Consider the following 23,375-nt stretch of genomic DNA (forward strand, 5'->3'; position numbering starts at 1 on the left):
CAAACTCAAGATGCCTGTAGGGGGTAGGCATATAACATAAATATGTGTATCAGCCTGGATAACAGACAACAGAGATTTCTAGAGGCCGGTGGAAAACTAAATTGTGGATGCTCCCTGTATCTAGACCCAGGTAGGCCAGCACAGTTTAACACATGCTGCTCCAGGCAGGTGTGTATCTTACTTCATTTAAAGGAAGTTACCAACTCTTCTAAAATGAGAACTTTTGCCTTTTCTGTTTAGCCTCACTACATCTGCTGTTAGTCTCTCATTTGGTTTTAATCTCCAGTCTGAGAAATTCACTTAGTTCAGAACTGAGTTGCGAGGTGCTGATGTTTGATGCCTTATTTCTGGTGAGTGATCGAGCCCTTTTAGGCCTAACCTAGAAGCTTCATATACCGCTGGACCAGTTTGCCATGATTCCCACAGGTGAGTCTCTCTCCTCTTCCAAAGGGTTTCATAAGAGTCCATTCATTACGGTGTGACCATTTAACCATGCCTTAGCTTACAAAAAAATCGATGGCTTAGCTATAAAGGTAATTTAAAAACATAAGATGAAGATTTTTTTCAGTACATGTTGGCTTCAAATTGATTATAGGACATACAAGTGGGAATGTTCAGGAAAGAGTTAAAAAAATAGGGTTGAAAAAAGAACTTGTAGAAATAGATTTGGGACCCTTCTTCAAAGGAGTAGTGTTTGAAGGCATGAGAATGGGTGCATCTTTTGCTGGGAAGAGCATGGAGAAAAGAAAAGAACAAAAGTCTGGTGATTGAGATTTGGGGCAACGCCACAATTGGAAGGAGATGTCGGAGCCAGTGAAGGAAGTGTGGGCGAGGTGGGAAGAGAATCTAGATAGAGGAGTAAATTAGCCAAGAAAGGGCAACTAACAGTTATCAAGGACATACTGTGCCCGTGCTAGACACAGAGGTAAGTGCTTTATCTAAGTTTTGACGTTAATCCTTACAACAAACCTGTGAGGTTGGTGATATGATCCTCGTTTTAAAGACAAAGAAGCAGAGACTCAAGGCTCAGCAATTTGCTTCAGGTCACTCAGCTGACTTACTTGTGTTTGTCTCTACTCAAATCCCGTGCTCTTCCCGTCCCCAAGGAGGGTGATCCGCAGCGCCACGTGCAGGAGAAAATCAGAGGGAAAGGGTGACTGCCTGAGTGCCTGGGGAAGGAGCAGCGGGCAGGTCACGGTCTTGGCAATATCAGCGGATTGCAGGCAGCTACAGAAGGATGAATTGATAAGGCCGTGGAGACAATGAGTGTAGGACTCCCATCAGAGAAGTTTCACAACGGAAAGGAAGTGAGTTAGCTGGAGAGCTAGAAGTGGCTTCAATAAAACCCTTTTTTAAGATGGGAATACACACAGATGTTTGACAGCAAAGGGGAAAAGGAGGGGAAAGGAGAGATTTCTGCTGGAGAAGGGACGGTGATCGTGTGAAAGCAGGGGCCTGCGGAGCTGAGCGAAGTGCAAGGATGAGCCCTTCATCTGGGGTTTGTGGGTGGCCTGAAGGCACTGGTGATATTTTGAAGAGAGATGACTTGATTTCTGCCTGTGTCCATCCCCTTTCCCCAGGCAATGTAGCCTTTTCATCCAAGAATTTTTATGTCCTTTCCAAGGGCATTGAATTCGCCTTGCTTAAAAAGAGGATCAGATGGTTACATGACTTCTCTGTTATGACAGAAATAGTGAAAGGGACAGAAGTAGAAGGATAAGCAATATTCTTTCCCTCTTCTGAACTCCCACGACTCTTGGTATCTTTCCTGTGTCACTGATCACGTTGGCCTTGTATTGTAGGAATTTCTATACTTATCTTCCCCTGTTAGGTTATAAACTCCTGAAGTGCAGAACTGTCTTGCTCATTTTATTTCCTCTTCTGAACCTACCGCAGTGCCTTGTAGATAGGCGGTTCACAATAATGAGTGGTTGTAGCTTAAAGGTCTTGGCATTCGAGGAGTCTCCCACGTTGGTAAAGGTTGTCTCTGGATATAGAAACGAAGAGAGAAAACAACAGTATCAAACAGCTTACTCTTAAGCTTTACCTGATCTGTTGGCTTCCTCACTTTGGCCTTATACCTAAAGTGTTCACTTACGGCCTGCACTTACGGGTGGTATTTCCTTTGGATGGGGGCTGCATTGAAAAGTGGGAGTTCTGCCAAGACTGAGTCCTAGAGCTCAGCAGCTTAGCTGTCCAGGGTTTAGGGAATGATGCTGCAGGATTCATCAGCATCCTTGTTATCTCCCGTAAGGGGAGAAATTGCCACAAAGTGGCAGAGAGCATTTTTTTCATTCTGTGTAGGAGATCTTTGGTCTATTTGTTTTTCTGTTTGGAAATTTAAACTCTGTGTGGACAGTACTTATTAAGTACCAGTGAAAATGTTAAACATCGTGGAGTCATACTGAAAAGTGAAAACATGGTTTCTGCCCTTGAAAGATGGACTTCTGAGAGAGATTAGACCACTGGGATTTACACATATGCAAAAATATTCTAAATAGATAAAATGTATCTTACCTGAGACAAGGAAGAATAGATTGATTTGGGGAGGATCTGGGGTCCGTACCAGGCTACTTTGGGAAAGGTATTTGTGGAAGAGGCGAATCTTGAGCCAAGAGTCCAGAGGGATTTTGAATGGCGGATGGCTGCCAAAGGAAAGACACAGCTAAGTGCTATGTTCAGTCATACAATCTGAGAGGCGCTCCCTGGGTGCGGTGGTTCAAGGGAATCCTTCAAAAGCTCTTGGCATCCATTGCTCTTGTGCTTGAAGCTCAAGCACTTGTGATGCTGCACATTGTCCTCCAGAGAACCCCTCCCGGTTTGGTGTGAGTGAAGTTAGGAACGAGAGGAACTTGGAGACAGGATGCCAGTCCTGCTTGATCGAAAGAAGGAATAGTCAATCGTCTTAGCATATAGTTTTCTGCAGTCCCCCAGCAGTCAGGGGAAGAGCAGAGTGAAACTACTGAATTTAGTGGGTGCCTAAGGAAATGCAAATCTCAAACAGAGTACCCCCAAATTTGGGCTAACCTCTGATACTGAGATCAATTAGAATCAATATAAAATGGAGGAGATTTGCTATCTACAGAACTAACCCACCCAACTGTTTGTAAATAAATTGCTTATGAGACTAGGCTACAAATCTCCTCCAGGCGTAGGCTGGTACCTTAAGGAAGGAAATCATGGCATCTTATATCTTGTACAGAAGATTAGAGCCATAGACTTTATGAGCTGGAAGGGACTATCAGTCTAAGAATCTATCAAGCCTCTTTGTTTTACTTATGAGGAAATGAGGGCCCACAAAGGTAAAAGAACTCTTATGTAGACAATTAGTGGTAGATTTTGCACCAGGACTCAGAATTAGGTACCAGGACCCAGGGCTCTGAACTTCCAGTCCAGTATTCTTCCATCATGTCCATGGCCTTGTCACATGTTACACAGCTGTGGGCAGTAGGCAAGTCTGAGTCCTATTTGTGAGTGGGACAGAGACCTGATTTAAGAGAGAGGAAAGTGGTCCATAGCTGGAGAACTCTGCCCCAAGTACTGCCTTATTTCTTACTCCACATCCCTTTCTTCCATCTCTTGGTCTTGCACACCTCTAGGCTCTTATAAGCCATTTGAGAGAAACTGTTATATAATTAATTCATGAGATCTGAGGAGATGTACGAACAGAGGAGCAGGGTTGTATAGAATTCAAAAAAAGAAAAGCCCAGGAATAACAATTTATTAACTTATCTAGCACAGTGCCACAGCAATGACAGAGTAGAATGAGGATGAATGTCTAGCTTTTTCCACGATGTGTGTGAACTACCCATAAAGTGATGTGCTGTTTTTTGCCCCTTTTCTGTGTCTAACAAGTAGCACTCTCAGCGTTTATTCAGCTTCCCAGGAAAAATCAGCTGAAGATCTATAGTCACTGGAATGGCATAGCCTCTAACTTATAAACTAATACATTGGCATTTTAATTTCTAAATTAGTTTCTTATGATTTTAGTTAGTGTCAGTCAATCTTCCAGAGTCTGATTATCCCTAAATTAACTAATGAGAACCAAGTTAGAGACTCTGGGCCTTTGATGACCCCTACAAAGTATTGATTCCCATGAGATGCTGCTTGAGCAGCCGCTTTGGGTATCTCCGTCCATGGATCTCTTTGCCTCCCCCAAGAGTTCTTAGTGAAAACACTGAGTCCTGGGGGCCCCTCTACCTCCATCCGAGAGCGTCAGGCTGGATTTAAAAGTATCACAGAAGTACTCGGAGTGCTTATCGGATGCTCTGTGCAATAGTGGACCTGATCGTGCAGCTCCTTTCATCGAACCTAACATGCACACTGAGAAATCCTCCCTCAGTCTGGGGCTTTGCCCAGCTGGAGAAGCCCTTTGGATGGTCAGTGGGGGGTGTGGGAGTACTAACTCGGAGGGGGTCTCCCTCAGCACTCTCTGAACTCAGAGCTTCCCTTTCTTCGACCTCATCTGCAAGGGAAGGAGGGAGATATCGGTGCTCCTTTGCCCCTCTTTGTTTTGTCATGTCCATTTTAGGAAATTCAGTGCCAGAGGACTGCCCAGAGTTGTGTGCCCGTGATCTAGCAAGCCCTAACACCTCAGAGTCCGAGGGTTGGTTGGAGCTGTACTGGTCTGGTCAGAACCCCATGGTTCAGTGATGTCCAGACCAATAGCCCCTCTTGCCTCCAACTGCTTCTGAGCCTGCAAAGCCTGAATCAAATGACCATTGTACTAACCTCGTATCGGGGCTCAGAATGTCAGTTTTCAGCTTGTCCTCATATATAAATATAGGTCTCTCTAGATATAAAAAGTGAGAGTCTTTAAGTTGCTTTTTTTTTTTTTTCTATACCCCCTTTCATGGGGCAAGCTAATGAGATGCATATCATTAAAGACCCGATGTTTTGTGGGACGGAGCCTTTTAAACTGGATGTGCCTGGCTTAGTCATGGCAAATATTTACCAAAAAAAAAAAAAAAAAGGGACATACCATATAAAATTAGAGTTCTGAAAATAGTACTGAGAGAGGGAGAAAGAAAAAAAAAAAAAAAAAGAAAGAAAAAAACCGGGACAGAAAATACAGGCCAGTCTGTTTGGGGAAAAGGGAAAAAGAGATAAAATGAGAGAAACCTCGGCAGTAAAAACAGCATCTTGGTAAACAGACTATAAAAAAAATTGTGACCTGCTTTCTGGCAGCCCTGGCGGCTGTCGAGCGGGTAAAGGTGGCGGAGCTGGCGTCTGTGTGGACACACGGTGCCCGGGGCGCACGGCTCCCCTGGCCGCGCAGGGCGTTAAATTTAGCCACATAATGATGGGCCTGAGGACAGCCTCTTGTTGACCACACCATAATTACTGCTTCGCTTTATGAATTTTATTTTGCTTATTCTGTTTCCTCCTCCTTTGGCATGAAGGAGGCCTGGAGTGGGGGGAGCCCCACCCCCACACCCCTCCCCTTACTGGACAAATGAGTCTTCATAGAAACTTGGGTTCTTGGGCCATCGAGGTAAAGACTAAGCTCCCTTGATTAATCAGAGAGGGAGGGAGGTTTGCTGGTCCTCAAGGCTCTTGAATTATCATAGTCACATCAGAAATGGGACTGGCCAGCCCTGCTGCGCAGAGCTCTTGGACAACGTGTCCTGAAGGCTTCGGTCTTAGAAAGCACTTCATGTGAGGCTGAGAGGTGGACGCTTGCGCTCTGTCTATACCGCAAGGGCGAGGTCCCAGGTGGTGTTGGAGTTTTTGGTCTTTGGTCCTAAGCTCCCTAGCTGGCTACTTAGACGTTTAGTTTTGACAACATTCTGCCTCTGGAAGAGGTGCATTGTTTTCTACATGTTGGTCTTAGTGATAACTGGGTTCTTAAAGCTGAGGGTCTAATATAATCAAGGGGCTGTGCTCAGGTAACATCAAAATGCGTGTTCAGAATGTCCTATTGAAACCTCAGCTATTGTTCTTCTTGGCACTTGGACAGATGCTCTCGGTTTTAGAAGTGAAATAGTGTAGTTTGCTAGAGCGTACCGTGGCCTTCGTCAGAGGGGTGCCCTGAGGCTTAGAGGTACCTGCAGCTCTGGGGAAGGGACCAGAAGCCCTTGGTCTCAGACCAAAAACACCATACTGGGAGAGAAAGTAGGCTGTAGAAAGGGCATCAGAGGAGTTGTATGGGCTAAGGTACTGGGTCATTGGGGGTGAAGTTCTTGAATGGTGACCTAGGCTGGCAGCTACCTATGGCCCCACAGTGGCCCTCCAGCTGAGGAAGTGGTGGAAAAGGAAAAGCAAACAGGGGTTGTGGTCAGGGTACTGGCTTGTCTGTCATTGGCCAGGACTGTCCTGTTTGTGTGTCAGGGGTGGTTGGGCTCCTCCCGAAGCCAGGCAAGAACGTGTCAAGGAAAGGCTTCTTGCAGCTCTTGTTTTCTCAAAACAAAGGAAACTCCTTGCATTGCTGGAAGTCGCGTGCTTGGATGCTGAGTTTGTTATTGCCTGATAACCTGGCCACCAACTCCTGCCCTCCTCTTCACCCCATACAGCCAGTGGCCTAGTGGGAGCAGCTTCCTGTTCCTCATCCCAGGCAGCAGATTCACTCTCTGTTGTACCCAGAAAGGGGAAAAACGAGGAGCTAGCCCTCCTACCCCCAGACCTATCTTCTTCTCTTCCCATGGAACCTTCTAGAACAGTGCTTTTCAAAGTAATCTGACACATGGTCTTACTGTGCATAACTAATATGTGACAAGTTCAACAATACTCAAACTCTTTCATACCCTCTTCATCGAGATGAGTCCTCGGAACATGTGTTTGATGTCATGGCAATGTCATGTTGCTATAAAAGTTTTTTAAATACTTCAGATTCAATTTCTATACTTACCTCATCATGGGCTGGTAACCAAGAGTTCACGGACCAGCACCAGTTTGCTGATCACACTTTGAATAGCATCGTTCTAGAACCTTAAGACCTAGTGAGTTTGAGCTAGTCCCTGTTGGACATAGAGGTCCTGTCCTAAACCTGATCAGTGGAGGCTGAGCAGACAAAGGAATTCTTAGGGAAATTTCAGGCAGTAAGAGACAATCTGATCTCAATTGCCAAGTCATGCCAGAGAGCTCCGAAACTGAGGTGGAAGGTTGGACTAGACGATTAAAAGTTTCTTTCCCAGTGCTAAGGTTCTGTGATTCTAAGGTTAAATGGTGAGGCCAAGAGATAAAGTTAAGGGCCATGATGATTTTCCCGTAGAGTATTGATTCTAAGCCCTGAACTCTAGGTGACTCAATGAGGTGAAGAAAAAAAAGGAGTGGGCGTTCTTCGTGGAGTTCATTTACGAGTCTGTCATTATCGTCTAGATATGGGGTCTGTCTTATACAGATCCGTCTTGTGTTTGGTCAGCATTATCTTAGTCTTCTGTTAGGAGACCACCAAATTGTTTCTAGAGGTTGAGAGATCTAAGATTGAGGAGAAAAGTAAATATTGGCAGAGTTGGTGGAATTCAAGTTAGAGATAAGAAATGGGCCCTGGATTAGAAATGTGGATTATTGGCAGGGCTACCTGACACCCTTGTTGGAGAGTGAGGGTAATACTCAACGCAGGAGGCTGGCAGCCCAGGTCCAGACAGCAGCTGGTTGGAAAGGACTTGCCACGCAGTCAGAGGTTTTCCTTTGCCAGAGAGAAAGTAATAGGGGACTGAGAGGAAAGGCTGTTCGGGAAGGAAGCCAAGAATTTAAAGGACTGGAGAGTTCCATGAGGAAGGGAGTGGGAACCTGCGGGGTCCCACCCTTGCTAAAGGACAGAAGGAAAAGAAGTGGGCCTGGTCTCTTCTTCTTTTCTCTTTTTAACACTCCACTGACCGCAGGGATCTGCAATCAGGAAAAGAAACCAGATAGAAGCTCCCGATTAAAGTAAATCTGGTCACATGTCCCTGCTTAAAACTATCGGTGGCTTCTTATTACCTTAGGATAAAGTCCAAACTCCTTAGTAAAACCATTAAGGCCTTTTATGATCTGGCCTTTACTTACCTCTTTAGCTCCAACTGCCACTCGCCTGCTAGGCCCCACTCACCCCCATCCACGCTCCCCACCTTCCATCCTAAATCTACACTTCAGGCTCAGTGAACTGATGTCAGTTCCTAGAGTCCATTATTCTCTCTCTATCTCTAGTCCTTGGCACATGCTGTTCCCTCTGGAAATCCCCTGCCACCACCAGCAGACCTTCTCACCCGGCTAACTCCTGTTTACTGTTTGCGTTTCAGTGAAGATTTCACTCCCTCTAGGGAGCTTTCCCGGCCCTCTGAGTTCAGGTCAGTTGCCCTTCTTACGTGGGGCTTTATTTGCTGTCTTAGGCCCCATCAGCACTGCATCGTTGTTGCTGGTTTTTCTGGCTCCCCCACTAGATGCTAAGTTCCCTGAGGACAGGGATGTTATCCATCTTATGTAACCCGTCTGATCCATTGGAAGCACTCCGTGAATTTTGTGCTGCTATGTATTCTGCGCAGGATTTTTGCCTTTCTTATTTAATTTGATTCTCTTATAACTACCTGGTGAAAGGAGCAGGCTAAAATGAAAGAACAAATTTACATAAAATTTTTTTTTTTACTGCACTAGGGCCACTTCAGGACGACGAGATATGATGGATTGGCTCAGAGAAATTGAGTGACCCTGAGTCCTGCGAGTAATTGCAGTTGAAACCAGGAGCTCATCCTCGACTTTCTAGTACAGAGCTTTTTTCCACTCTCTCACACTCTCGTCTCCGAGGCTCTGTCCTAATGGAATGTTCTCGGGAAGGCAGCATGCTCAGAGAGTGAAAAGCATTCCTGTGACTCTTCTTGAGGCTGCACATTGAAACACTGGTCTGAAATTATAGAAAAATGGCCAAGCACCAAACTGGAGTGTCATCACCTGGAAAGTCAAAGGAAAATGTCAGGGCCTCGAAACATGGAAATGAGCTGAGACACCGTTAGAGGGGAAGCCTCGATCTTGGAGAAGGATCTGAGAAACGCTGATATTTTCAGCTGCCAGATGTTTTCCTTGGGGCCGCCCTGAGAAGAGGATAGCCAGTTGGGACCAGAATAGAACTAGGGGGAATATTTGCTGGCCCTCCGCCGGCTCTAGCAATTTCCCAGCCACTGAGCAAGGAGAGTGGATGAGCTAGAACCTTTAAGTCTGCCTCTCAGCCCTTTTTATCCTTCAGCTCTTGGGAGCTGGAGGGAACTGGTATCACCCAAATCAACGGAAACCTAATCTCTAGGCAGAGCTGGCCACAAGGCCAGGTTCAAAATTATCCCTGTGCCCTGGCCTTTGGGCAGGGACGAGCAGGCCTGGGTTCTCTCACCAGCAGCGATTAGTAAATTCTAGCCATACAGGACCCAGACGCTCTTTGTCCAGCAATGTTTTCCCAGTGTCTCCTGGGGAGTGATTCAGGGCCAAGGTGACAGTGGGTTTGGAGCCCAGATGAAAGGATCGCAGGAACCACAAGACAAGATCCCTTGTGTGGTGGCCGGCTGGAAGGAGGAGGGAGTGAGCGTGTGTGGAGGTCAGTGACGCAATTCCCCTGGCTCGCAGGGCTGGAGGAGGAGAGGCTCGCGGTGTGTCTCCTTATAAAGAGGCCCTAGCCACATGAAGCAGGGGGTGAAGGTGATCCCACTGTGAGTCACCCAGGAAGGGACGCCGTGTGCCCAGAGCCCAGAAGAGACGACTTGTGGATTTCCCACTCTTTCCTTCTACGATTGTATGCGTAACACAGGCTGCTCCCGTCACTCACGCTGCGCTGCCTCTCTTTCTGTCTTCCAGTCCCTTCTTCCTCCTCATTCTGCAGTATCCCTGATGTGTGTGGGCTTTCAGTCTATCAATTTCTTCTGGATTTCTAGAGTTGTTTTGCTTTTTTAATCTAAAGTTTTATATCTGTTGATTTCAAGAAACCCCAACCGTACTAATTGTGTTTGCCTTTGAGAAGATGGCCTGGTGGCTCCTTGCCAAGCTGGTTGTTCTTAGATTGTGTTTGCTTTCCTTGTTATCTTCACCAAGGCAGGTATCATATCCTGGACTGGAATCCGAAGGGATTTGAGGGGCCCCTGGATCCGATTGCCCCTCGGTTGAAAGCAGCTCTCGTCTGGTCTTTATTGAGGTCTGGGACTGAAGGGAGCTCCGGGGAGTGTCCCTCTAATCAGCCAGCCACCAACCCCACACTGCCTTGTAATAAAACAGCTCTATATTTGTTCTGTTTATAGTCTCCTCTGTAATAATGCCACAGCCCTCACTGCTCTCTCTCTTTGGGGAGATTTTCTGGGTAATAGAAAATTTTGAAATGTTAAAGAGGGTTGTAGCCTCCAGTATGTTTTTATCTAGGATGTGTCTTAAGTTGGGAAGATGCCCAGGAAATCCAGGCAGCCAGTGAGTGCTCTGGGGAGGAGTGTGTTGTGGTGAGCGTCGTGTGTGTGTGTGTGTGTGTGTGTGTGTGTGTGTGTGTGTGTGAGACACTGTGGCTGTGAGGACAGGGTGTGAGGAGGGGAGGTGTGGGAGAAGCTGTGGGTACGTGCTGTGTGGTTGTCGTAGGTGTGGAGCGCCCTGCTCTCGTGGTGGCGGCAAGTGGAGAGTGTGGTTGGAATGGGGAGTGTGAGAGGTGTGCAAAGGAGCCAGTGCAATGATGGAAAACCCTGTTTTGGCAAATTTCAAAACTGTCAGGTATGTTGGATGGTGAGACCGAGAAGTTTAGCCTCAGAATGGAACCTTTTAAGGCTCACATTCCATTCATTCTTTTGACTGACGTCCCCTTTACTCTGGTCCCGAGCCTTTTCAGGCCTGGGCTCCACACAGTTCTGCTGACATTCCTTGTTCCTCCTTCCTTTTCCTTCCAAGGTTTCTCGTCTCTTTCTTTGTTGACCAGGAAGAAATCAGAGACAGACTGTTATGGAGGGGGGTGAGCAGAAAGCCACCTTGATCTCGGTTAGCAAGAAGGACCCTGGTGTCCCAGGCTGAGGGCTTGAAGTCCACCTATACAGTGAATACTGGGAGTTGTCCTTACCAGGCTCTTGCTAACAATTCTGATTCCTCATTTCCCCCTCCTCCCTCTCTACCTCTGCCTACCCCCACCCCCCGGATTCTATAAATACTTTATTATATGGCACTAGTAAAACTTCAAGTATTTCTTTTTATTAGAGCTACATAATATGGTAATTGTGTGACAGAACACAGCTCCGGTGAGCAGTCCCCACCCTCTTCCTAGGTGTGGCCTCTCACCACCTCGGCCTGGGCTAGGCCCACAGGCTTCTCTGTTCCTCCTGAGTGTGTGTGAGGGGGGCTGGGTTAGCATTTCAGACAGAGCTCAGGGGTCAAGGCCTTTGAGTAGGACCAGGCGGGAGGAGTAAAGTGTGTGAGTACAGCAGGAGTGTTACTACGAGCATTAATTCCCAACACTGCCTGAGGCCACTGAACCTGCCTTTCCCTTTTAATAATGTGGTCATGTGCCATAGATGTAGCTTGTGAACTTAGACCCAGGGCCAGGGGTGCATGGGTTTCTTTGGTCGACTCTGATTCACAGGACTGCTCCCTCATTTATTTATTTTTAATAACAGTCATCATTTGTTCTGATGTCTCCTGGGTTCAGAATCCGTAGGCGCTAGAAGAACCTTATTGCTCCTGTGTCTTGCCGCTTGGCTCTGGAACATCTTTCCTCTTAAACCAGAGTCGTTGGCCTCTGTGTCCACTAGTCTCACAGAAGGTGTGGGGCTGGAAACTCCACGGTCTGTAGATCTTTCACTGCTGTCACTGTGTGACCTGCTAACTGTGTATTTTGTTTCCTAAATGAGCCTTATTATTTGATTCTGGGTTTTGTCCAATGAGATCCGACTTGGAACCTTCCCTACCCGTCTGCTGTAGCTGTTGAACTGGGTCAGTCTGTCCCCACCAGTTCTTCTCTGCATTGAGTGGGACTCAGTTTCTGCATCCTTGCTCTGCAGAACTTGAGAAGTGGGGATTTCTGCCTTGGTAGCAGCTAACAGAGCCCTCAGTGCCAGGGACGTGGGGCACAATGTTTAGTCCTTTCTTAACTGCCCTTGTGTCCAGTGTTTGCGTAGGGGCCAACCCCAGTACTAGACTCCGCCACGCGCTCTTTACTCCCCATGGAGACGTATGGGCATATGCTCTTCCCACCTTTTGGGCCCAGCCAAGGCTAATATTAGACCTTCTAGCTGGGCTGCTGTTCCCGAAAGCCACAGGGTGTTGTTAATATTCATGTGACCGCAGAGGCTCATTAATATTCATGAGGTATCTGCAGTCTTCCTTTAGGCCCTTAGCTTGGAGAAAACAGGAATGATTAGAGTTTCTAGAACTTAAAACTAACCCTATTTCCTGGAGTCTCTTGAGGGGGAGGCAAACCTTAAGAGTAAATGTCTGGGCCAAGAGAAAAAGGAGTTTCCATGCCAATACCCTAAACTGGTCTGACAACTTAGTGGAGTGTGCTGGATGGCTGATGTTAATGTTATCATCCTCACCCAGTGTTTATTGAATGCTACTGGGTTTAGGTTCTTGTATGAGGTGCTGTAGGGGGTAGGAAACTAGCATTGTTAAATACTTGGTGAGTGTTGGGGATATAATGATAACTGACATGATTCCTGCCCCAGGAAGCATACGGAAGAGAAGGGGAGACAGCTGGGTGTACACATAACCCATAATCCAAGGTGAGAGGGTTTACTGGAGATATAGACAAAGTGCTGAGTAAGGACAAATGAGGAAGTCATTTTCTGTGGGGAAATTAGTGAACGATTCCCAGGAAGCTTTTGAAAGGAGGGTGGGTTTAAGGAAAGTAAAGTAGAATTTTCTGTGACTCCTTTGATAACCCTCAACAAGGCATAAAGCCCCACCTGGGCTCCCTGCTTACCAAGCTTGCCTGCTACTCCTTTTGTCAGATGCTTTGCTCTTCCAGTATCTTATTTTTTATTTATTTATTTTTTTGGTGAGGAAGATTGGCCCTGAGGTAACGTCTGTGCCAAGCTTCCTCTATTTCGTGCGTGGGACACCACCACAGCATGGCTTAACAGGCCGTGCTAGGTCCACACCCGGGATCCGAACCCATGAACCCCAGGCAGCCGAAGTGGAGTGCACGAACTCAACCACTACACCACCAGGCGCGCCCCCTCCAGTATCTTATTTAATAGAACTTCTTTCCTATAAAGTACCTGTCTACTTCCCAGATGGGAAGTTTCCCCCTTTTTTTTCTGAAAGATTTAGCTAGTGAGAGCTCCTGTGATCTAGACTTTGGCCTAGTTTGAGTATTTCAGAAGAGGGACATAATTCCAGATTGTGTAATTAAAATAAGAGCTTGAGAGCCTGAGGCCACCCTCCTTTCGTGTTTAGCATTAGTTGGCCTAGGATTTTGGTGTCTTGTTTGAAAGGTGCATGGGGTCCTAGTGCCCATAGGAAAATCAGAACAATAACAAAAGGGATGGAAACAGAATAATAAAAAAAAAATATCCAAAGAAAATGAGATTCTTTAATTCAGAGAGTAGACTGAGTGGTAAATCATTCTTTTAAATATGAAAAATTAGCACATGTAGGATGGTAAATAGCTTTTCTGCATTTCATTCAAGGTATTGCAGGAAAAGATGAACTTGAATTACAGCAGTAAGGACGTAGCTGAAGTAGAGAGAAGAATTTTTTTTTTACCTGACTCGAATGTTCCCAGGGAAGCTGAGGAAACTCCCTTCCTAGAATTCTTAAGATTCTTTCCCCAACGACAGGTGTAGCACAGTTCTGCTTGGAAACAATTGGGGAGCAAGATTAGGAGAGGGCATGGCTGGCCCTAAGATTCTGTGGTTAACTCTCTGTTCCCCTCGATTTACTGGCTCATGCTAGGACCTGACAGAAGCTTCTCTTTCTTCTACCAGATGACAATACTTTTTATGGAGCCCCACATATTTCCTGTGGTGACATTTGGGGAAAAACCTGTGTATAATTAAAGCTGTCACTCCTAGGCACCCTTCCACACTTCCTACTAAAGGCTTGTAAATCTTGAGGTCTGAGGAAGCTGACCTTGGAAGCTGGAATGCCGTTCCTAGAGTTAGGGCCAGGAATGGGTTTTAAGGAAAAGAACTTATCCATAAAGAATATGAGGAAGAAATAATATTAACAGTTCTTTTTCTATACACATTTGTTGTGCTATTCTGCATCTCCTTCCTCTCATGTCCTCTTATATTTCTTCATTCTGTCTCTTTACAAAGTCTGTTTATATTTTTGTCTTGATCTTTGCTGTTCACACAGGTATTCTTTAAAATGAGCGAGAAATTACTAGGTCACTTCATGGATCAGGTCAATGATGCTAAAATGGGGGCTCCGTGAGAGTAGGTTCCTCGTATGTCTTATTTACCACGGTGCCTCCAGCTTGTGCCTGGTTCATCGTAGGTGCTACAGAAATATTTGTTAAATGGATGAACAAATGTTTATATTTGTGAGGTGAACTGACTTCTCAGTGAGCTTATTGCTCATTAGAATGTTTGCCCAGACCATAGTGAGGACCACAGGAATGGTGGAGCAGTATAAAATGTCTAGGTCATTGCTCATTGGATGACACTGCTCTCATTCTGCTGTTTGATGACAAAGGATCATGTCATTTGGTGCAAAATTAGAATTTCTACCTAAAACCAAGAAAATCAAAACAGTGTGATATGGCAATAATTTTTAAAATACATGGAATCTATTAAATGGAGGAAGGGCTTGTTGAGTATTCATAGTTCTCAAATCAGCACGACTCTTGGAGAATGGAATTCACAGACTAATGGCTGTTCAGACTGGAACTAAGAGACTGGCTAGTTGGAGTTCCTAAGACCTCTCTCCCGGGAAAGGGGCGAAGGGTGGAGTCTGGGATTCGCTCACTGCGCTCCATAGGAAGATTCTCTTTGGTGGAACTTATGGTTTCTCTTCTCTTGGATTCCATTCCTTTAGGGCTTATGATGAATTAAAGAAGGTGAATTTCAGGTCCAAACCAGTTTTAGGATCTGTTCTACTCAACTGTCAATAAGGGACAGCAGGTGGCGCCAAAACATTGCCCTACTTCTGGTGCTGGCTTGGGAAAAGACTGGAGATGGAGAGAGGGGAGTATTCTCTTTCGAACTGGGGAAGGGCGGGGGACTGGCTACCCAGGCCGTTGCTCAGGTAAGAAATGCTTGTGGGCTCTGTGTCTCCAGCTCCCCGTCACCCAGCATCTGAACCTCCAACGTCCGACTTTGGCAAGAGGATTGGCGGGGAGAGCGGGATCCCAGCAAATTAAAGAATGGAAGCAGAGCCTGTCCACTGTCTCTCCTTTAGGGCCTGATTCTACCAGATGCCATGGTTTCTGCGGCTCTCGCCTCACTTCTGTGAGCCTCTTTTTCTTTCCTGGGAACTTGTTTCTCTTTTTCGACGGATATCTATCTTAGGATATTTCTTGTTCCAGGACACTTTCCTTATGGATAGATTCCTTTTCTTCACTGGCCCCTGCCCCAGTTTCTCTGGGAGGCTGGGAGTGGGGTTATGGCGGTGGAGAATGGAGAACACGGCCCCTGGACGAACTTAAACTGGCGATGCTGGTTGGGAGAGCGGAGGAGGACGGGGAAGCTGGTTCGTGAGAGGCTCCTGGGTTCTGAGAAGGAAGCAGAGCACTGTCAGGGCTGAAGGACACGGAAGCGGAGAGTGAAAAGTCGCCTCAGGATCTGCCAGAACACAGAGGCTGGCTCGTTAGTCCTCGCTGGAGAGGGCACAGCTCCCCAGCCCTGACTGATTCCCACAGCCCAGTCGTTAGCTCTCTTCGAGTATTGTCCCTGACGCCCCTCACTTCCCCACTCCCCTCGCAAACCCGCCGGGCTGTCTCCAACCTTCATTCCTTGAGCTTGTTCCTGGGGCCTCCCCCTTCCCTGGGGCGGGTTTAAGGGCTGGGCGGAGCTGTCGGCCTGAATCCCCTGTGGCCCCTTTGGTTCCTGGTTCTATATATATCCCTGTCCTTCTCTGCACAAGGTTTGATACGGCTTTATGGGCATTTCCATCCGCTTCACAGGCGCAGCCATCACAGAGGCGTGTTTCACCCGAGAAACCTCAGCGGAGCCTGGCCTGTGGCGGACTCAGTCTGGCCCCTGAATCAAGGCTCTCTTCTCTTCCTGCCCTCCCCCGTCCCTCCGCCTCCATCTCCCCACTGCCTACCCCCAAGTGAATAACAGAGCTCTGGGGAGCCCTCAGCCTCATTGGCAGAGCGTTTTGGAACTCCGAGACTCATGGAGAATTCTTTAGTGTCTGTTTCTCCACGTTAGTTGGGGAAGGTGTGAACCCTGACTTCTGGTTTGGACACTGCTGTAATAGGGCAGTCGGGCATTCCTTGAAAAGAATGGAACCCAGTGGGTTCTGGCAGGTTCTCTTGAGGCATATGAAGAGAGAGAAGAAGAGCCATCATGAACTGAGGCCGGAGGAGCCAATGGGAGCCTACTGAGGAGGGTCAGGAGCAGAACTGGGTCATATGAGTTCAAAGTGATGAAGGGGCAGGGACTCAAGGCAAAGGATAGGAAAGAATACTCCCCCAGGGGACTCCCTTTTGGCTCAGTCTCTGGCCAGGAGATGAAATGGTGGAATCTGGTTTAGAAAGGGAAAGTTTGCATAAAATAAAGGGAAACTTGTTAAGCAGGCAGAATTTGCATGGGGAAGCAAGAGAACCTCCCTTCCCCATTTTAGGATGTCCAACATCCCAAATAATCAGAATAGCTACCATTTCTTTGTACTTATTGAGTGCCAGGCCCTCTGGCTGTAAATCTTGTTGTGACTCTTCACACCCCTTTTATGAGTTGGTGTTTTCCCATGGTACAGAGAGTGAAACTGAGATCCAGAGAATCTAAGTTGCCCAAATCACATCGCTAATAAATAAGTGATGAAGCCAGCTCTCAAGGCCAGTCAGCTAAATCCGAAGCCCGCGCTCTTTCTACTATACCCTGCTGCCCCGCTAAGGACCCCGTAAGAAGGTGACAGAGCTGATTCTGACTTAGTTTGTGGTCTGAATAAGGTTTAGTCTCTCTCCGTTATTTAAAAGTTCACATTTCCACATGGTTCTCTAAACCTGACACCTGTGTTTACTTGTGAGTTACCCTGACATTCTGGCTGATTCTCTGAGCCTGGGAATTCCCAGGGCACCAGGATGCTTGGCTGTGCCCCATATAGGATTGGCACATCTGTGTGTGCATCTCTTTGTTATTATGCAGCCGAGCTCAGGCAAGAAGCAGCTCACTGTTGTTGCGTAGAGGCCTCCATCCCCGACTTAGAGACATCAGTCCATTTGTGACTCTGCTGTCCAGAGTGGCCTGGCTAGGTATTTTCTTTTCCCTGCGATGTTTACTGTTCTTTCGTGGGATTTCAGATTTCCATGATGGCGGAAGGCTTGTAAAATGCAGGGGTGGGGAAGGGTTACTGTGGCAGGAGCCTGGGCCAGGCCAGGTCGAGCCAGCAGCACAGACAGCTTTTATAATGGTGTGCAGGGCTAGAAGGCTTGTAAAGGCGATGCAGGCAGATAGGGGGATAAATCATGCAAGCAGTGGGCAGGGTGGTGAGGCGAGGTTAGGAATTAACTTTGTGTTGGATGGAGCCCAGGTTGTGGGATGGGAAGAGAGGCCTCTCCTCTTTTCCTCTCCTCTCGGCTCTGTTCTTTGCCTCTCCTTTCTGTTGGCCCTATTCACTGCAGGCTGTGACATGTTTGCCCCAGCCCTTCCTGTCCCTGCTCCAAGTTGCTGAACTAAATCAACAAGGGAGAGGGTACCCCAGAGCAAAGGAAGAACGTACTCCATGCTTCTACCAATCAGACTGCTTTGTTTTATTGCAAGTATGGAATGGAACTGGCTGACCCCTTCCTTCTGATAGCCATATATGAGGGTGCCCATCCCTGGTTCCTTTCTGCTTGTTCTCACGTATTATGGCCTTTACCTGGAAAATGGATCTGAGTCCTTCGGGATCATAAAGAAAGCAGAAAATGCCCTTCTAGCTATTCTGAGATTGCCCGTCTTTGATGTACGGTCTCAGCCTGCCTGAGCCAGGATGTAGACCTTGACTGGCTTCTTTTGAGGGCTGAGGCAAATCCAGATAGCTTTGTTCAGGAATTATATTTGATGATGGCCTCTTTTTCTCTTGGAGTTTCTGTGTGTCATGTATGGAAATGAGGGAGCCGGGAGAAATGCAGAGAGAGGCCACGTGAGTGGTCAGAGTGGAGTTTGTGTATAAAAAGAAGTCAAGGCTACATTTTCTCTGAAGACTTATGTGTGTGTCTATAGTGGCTGAGTGTTAGGAGCTGGGTACTTATTGCAGGGACAGTGTTTATAAGCCTCTTCAGGCCCCAGTGATGTCTGTTATGATCTTCGTTTCTCCTTACAGCCCTTGTGTAGTGCTTTGTGGCTGATCAATGCATATTTTTGACTATCTGCTTGGGCTCTTGATTGGCACGAGCAACCAATCCCCAGGCCCTCTTCTCCTGTGCCTCTCTTACCCTCCAACATCTCTCACCATAAGTTGTCCCTCTAATCATCACAGCTTTCAAGTGGATGGCTCAGCCCAAACTAAAGTCATTGACTGCATTTCTTCCTCCCCAGATCTGTAATAATAGCACTGCCACTTTTCTTTCTAATTAGGCCCTAATTGAAAACTGGTTGCATTTGGATTTTTCTTCTTCTGTTCTGCTTTTTAGTTCCAGTGGTGGAAAAACATTCAACTGAGGTTTGGGTTTTTCCTTTCTTCCCCCCTACTTTTTTTCTTCTCCTCCTCCTCTTTCTTCTTCTTCTTCTTTTTTTTTTTTTATATGGTGGGATTCTTTTGGAAAAGCTGTCTCCAGCCTGTTGGAGCCCCACTCGCAAACCCCAGCCTTCTCCTAGAAGACCGGGTCTTTTCAAGTGGTTTGCATTGAACACGTCGGAGGCCCCCAATGCCTGTGACAGTTTCTGTTAATTATAGAGGCTCTTTCCCCCTCTCACATTAGTCAAAGGAGTTTTGTGTGTTTTAACAGCGTTTTCCCTTGGCTTGAATAAGACTCTGTTCAGACATTTCCTTGGGCTGGTGAGTCGGCAGGACTCGCTGGTACCCGGTAGCAATGTTTCCTTATTTGCTTCTCTAGGGGCTTCAGAGATTACGGTGGAGAGATGCTTCCTAGTATGCTTGAAATTTAGTTGTTTCGGGATTACAGACATAGTTCTTACACAACCCAAAACTTCTGCAGTGTCTAGGCCTCGGATATAAAATAGATGTGCACTTGTGTGTGGAGATGTTCTCCAGGTCTGTGGGTCTCTTCTTGGTGCTTCACTCTGCTTGCAGCCATGTCCAGTCGCTGTGTAAGAGAGTCCCCTTCTGACCCGAGTGTTCTTAGGTTACATCAGAGCATTTCCGGGGACCCTGGCTTCCATTTTCTATTTCTTAGGCCTTCTAAGCATTATCTCTTATAGGCTTTTAGAGCACTTATGTTGCTGTCAATCTTTAATATTAAAGTGCCCTTCTGTCTTGAAGCCCCCAGGAATGACACTTTGCTTGCGTGGGCCAACGCATTCTGAATCGGAATCCACCCAGGCCAGTGATCTGCTTAGGGACGTCTCTGAGCGATCGGTCTACCAGTTTGGCTAGGATAGAGCGGGAGATCACGAAGTCATATTCAGCTAGAAAGCCTACGTGCGGCTGCAGTTTGCTGCATTTTGTTGAATTTAGGCAGCCTGCATTTAGTCTGGCAGGAGAGACTGGATCAGCAAGGTCTCCCAGATGGGGCTGTGGGGAGAACGTCAAGAGACCCTCCCAGGCACTGTGTCCTTGGACACGTCACTTCCATTGCTGGATGATAGTCACGTGCCCCGTCATGGGCTTTATTGTTTTCTCAGAGATTTACTTAGCGGTGAATTTCTCCTTAAGAATACATTGATTTTGTTTGGATGAGAATGTTGTGGGAGGAAGGTCTTGAAGAGTGGTAGACCGATGAGTTCTGTTCAGAGCTTCTCCTGTGAGCTTTGGTGCTGAGAGTGAGGGGAGTGGACTTTTTTGAAGTATTAAATGGGTGACAGTCTTAATTATGGTAACTCTCATTTCCCTTTTTCTAGAAGGATGGGATCCTTGAAAATAATATCAATTCTGGCAGTAGCTTAATAGGTTTGGCGAGGAATCTTAGGCTCGTACAGGGAAGGTCAGCTAGCTCGGCTTCTCCAAGGCCTATAGAAGATGAAACTAAGACCTAAAGAGGGGGAGTCATTTACTGATGGGAAAGATGGGGGTGGAGCAAGGAGAGAATTCTTGTCTATGTTAGAAAAACAAAAGCCTTAGAGGCCCTGAGTGGCTGAACCTGGAGGCACCTCACTTCTCTGGAGCCCCTGAAGCAGGACAAAGTCATAGGAAGCACATTATGGAAATTCATAATGATGACATTTTCAAATAAGTTGTTGGGTCAGAACTCACGGAAGCCGGTGCCCCACCTGGAGTCCAAGCTCCCCCTTCTCTTTCCCTTTTCTCTCCTATCCATCTCCCCCTCCCCAATTCCCTTGGAGCCCGTGCTTCTGCACGTGTTTGCTGCACCAGATGCAAAACATCTTCCTGCCTTGTGACCACAGAGACTGCAGCGTTGGAAATTCTTCCTGAATTGCTGACATGGTTGTGCTGTAGATTGTTTATGTTTTATGACACACGTTTAACAATATAAACTGTGATATATTAAGGTAAAACATTGAACAAGGGAAGCAGAGTCGAAAGATACCAGTGACATGTGTTTGGTTCGCGCCGAGGAGGTAAAGGACTTTAACTTCATCTCCGCCTTCTTCATGTGACAGAAGTGACAGACGCTTGTCTGCCCCGTGCCCTCGAGGTGCAGGTGTAAACAGTGCACCACGCAAAGGCACGGGATCTTTCTGTGAAACTGGGCGACTGATCTCAGCAAAGTCTTCCCATGTCTCTTTCAAAGAATTTTTGTTTGGAATGCTTTCAGATTGTGATTCTTGGGAGCACAACTTGGGGGTAGGTCGTTGTCATGCCCTACTCTCTGGAGATTGGATCCAGACTCTTTCTGCTCATTGTGCTTCATCATGAAAGTCCTGAGTGTTAGGAAGTCTAAGAGGGTGACGGTCTCAGAGGTTTGGCACAGAGCGAAGTTGCGCAGCGTCTGTGATGTCTGCTCCTGCAAGGCTGTGGGTTGCCGGAGATCAGCTTGCAGGGAAATGGTACTGAGGAGTCTTTCGTCCTCCTTCGTATCTGGACCTTTGGCAGCTGGGATTGTGGCTTTCGGGCCTCTCTCAGCGAGCTGGCCTCCCTGTCGTCCTGTAGTGAGGGTGGATTAGGTTGTGCCTCTAGGAAGCTTCTACCATACCAAGTTCAGGGGAAGCTCGGCTCTCCCTTCTGGTCCCTGGATTTGCTCTTGGAGAGACTACAGTTTTTTGGCCAGTTTGAAGTATAAAGGTGCACAGTTAGCTAGGATAGAGTTAATAAAAATATGGCTTATATCTGTGTGGTGTTTATGGTCAGCAGAGTGCTTCCATTACATTGTCTTTCAGTGTGGTCTTTGTGAATGAGGGCAGTGTTTTTCTCTTATTACCCCTATTTTATAGATGAGGAAACTGGGGTCCCTGAGTTCCCAAGCCTACATAGCAAGAGGGCTGCAGAGCCAAGACTCAAGCCGGGTCAGCTTAGATTGTTCCACTGGGTTAAGTTGGTCACCTGATCTTCTGCCTTATGACTCTTGGGTTGACCAAGGGCCAGAGTTCAAAAGGATAAGCTCCCCAGTGTTCTCCCCATTCAGCTTCAATCTCGGTTACATTTCTCACTATTTTTAGCAATTGTTTTTCTTCCTAACTCTTCCTTTTCCCTCTCTATCCCTGCTTCTCTGGCCCCCACTTTCAGAGACGGCCTTATTGGCTTTCCTAGAAATTCCTCTTGTAAGGCTTTTGGGAACTTTGACCTACCAGGAGTAACTACGTTTAAGAGAGTGTTTAAAATGTCTCCTGCCCCTCTTGTTCGTCCCCCACCCCCAGAGCGTGGCCTCGCCCCATCCTGCCATCGTGCTGGCCAAGCGCGTGGGGCAGCTGTGGTCAGTCCCATTTATAAAACTGGTAAATATGGGACCGGTTTCTGTCCCCTCCAAAGGTCAATATTTGTGCAGAGTTTAATTTTAACTTAACAAGCAGTTGTTTTCTGCAGCTGCCCTGGTGTGTTGTGTTGTGTGTGCTCTCCTTCCCCGTCTTGCCCCGACTGTGCGTCTGTGTGTGCGTGTATCTGTGTGCACACTGTGGACGTAGTTCTGATCTTCAGAACCTGCAGCCCGCAGGCTGGGCCAGGCCCTGTCTCAGGAAGGGCATTTGGGCTGAAGGGAGCTAGACAGAGGGCAGTGGGCCTAGCATGTGGAGACAACAGGGGACAGAGAACTACTTATCTTTGGTAATCCTAATGTCATCACCACATCTTCCCTTGCAGGAAAGATTCTAGAATGCAGCCTTTGAGAGAAGTGGTCCCCTCTTTTAAAATCTGCACTGTCCTCCTATTTTGCTTTCTAAAGAGTTAGTTAACCCCTTATCCTGGGTTCTGATTTTGGTAGCTGCTGCTTGAGTGAGGCGAGGGGACTACATTGGATAATCTCTTAAATTGTCTTCCCACTGTTTTGTTTTTTTAAAGATTGGCACCTGCGCTAACATCTGTTGCCAATCATTTTTTTTTTTTTTTCCCTTCTCCCCAGAGACCTCTGGTACATATGGTATGTTCTAGTTGTGAGTGCCTCTGGTTGTGCTATATGGGGTGGTGCCTCAACATGATCTGATGAGCAGTGCCATGTCCATGCCGAGGATCCGAACCCACGAAACCCTGGGCCGCCGAAGCAGAGTGTTCAAACTTCACTGCTCGGCCATGGGGCCGGCCCCTCCAACTTTTAATGTCCTAGGATTTTATGAAGAATAAAGCAGTGGACTCGCTATCAAGAGTTAACTCTATTCCAGTTTCTAGTTTTAAAATCCTTCAAGAACTGATTCTTGAGCTGGTCATTTTTTCCCTCTGATCCTTAGGTAAGGGGACGTGACCTTTGTTCCTTATAAGGATTTTGTGCGAATGGATGAGATTTTATTTGAAAGAACTCTGAGCTGTTTAAACAAAGAGAAATACTTTAATACTAAGCTCATCTTACAGACCTGTGACCCCTTGCACAAGCTTTTAAGTTTTTTCTGCTTCCGAGCATGTCCCTGCCTTGGACAATTTAGTCCAACCGGCCATCAGCCCGGCTCCTCAGAGCACAGGATCTGAAGTGGAGGAGGAGCTCGGCCGTGCATGATGTGGGCTGTGGGCTCCAGCCACTGTGGCCGCCTCCTTGCTCTTCCTTGAGCACTCTAGATGTGTCTGCTGCCTCAGACCTTCGCACTGGCTGGTCCCTCTGCTACGAATGCTCTTTCCCCTGTTATCTGCATGTTTTTTCCTTCTCT

General features: G+C 47.0%; 1 protein-coding gene across 8 annotated transcripts in view; it reads left to right on the forward strand.

The window, feature by feature from the left end:
* NHEJ1 (non-homologous end joining factor 1) overlaps positions 1 to 23,375 on the forward strand; it is a 75,555-nt gene that overhangs the window by 19,598 nt on the left and 32,582 nt on the right. The gene's annotated exons all lie outside the window — the stretch shown is intronic.

The sequence above is a fragment of the Equus asinus genome, chromosome 19 (assembly GCF_041296235.1).
Source record: "Equus asinus isolate D_3611 breed Donkey chromosome 19, EquAss-T2T_v2, whole genome shotgun sequence".
In the NCBI taxonomy this organism is placed as follows: Eukaryota; Metazoa; Chordata; class Mammalia; order Perissodactyla; family Equidae; genus Equus; species Equus asinus.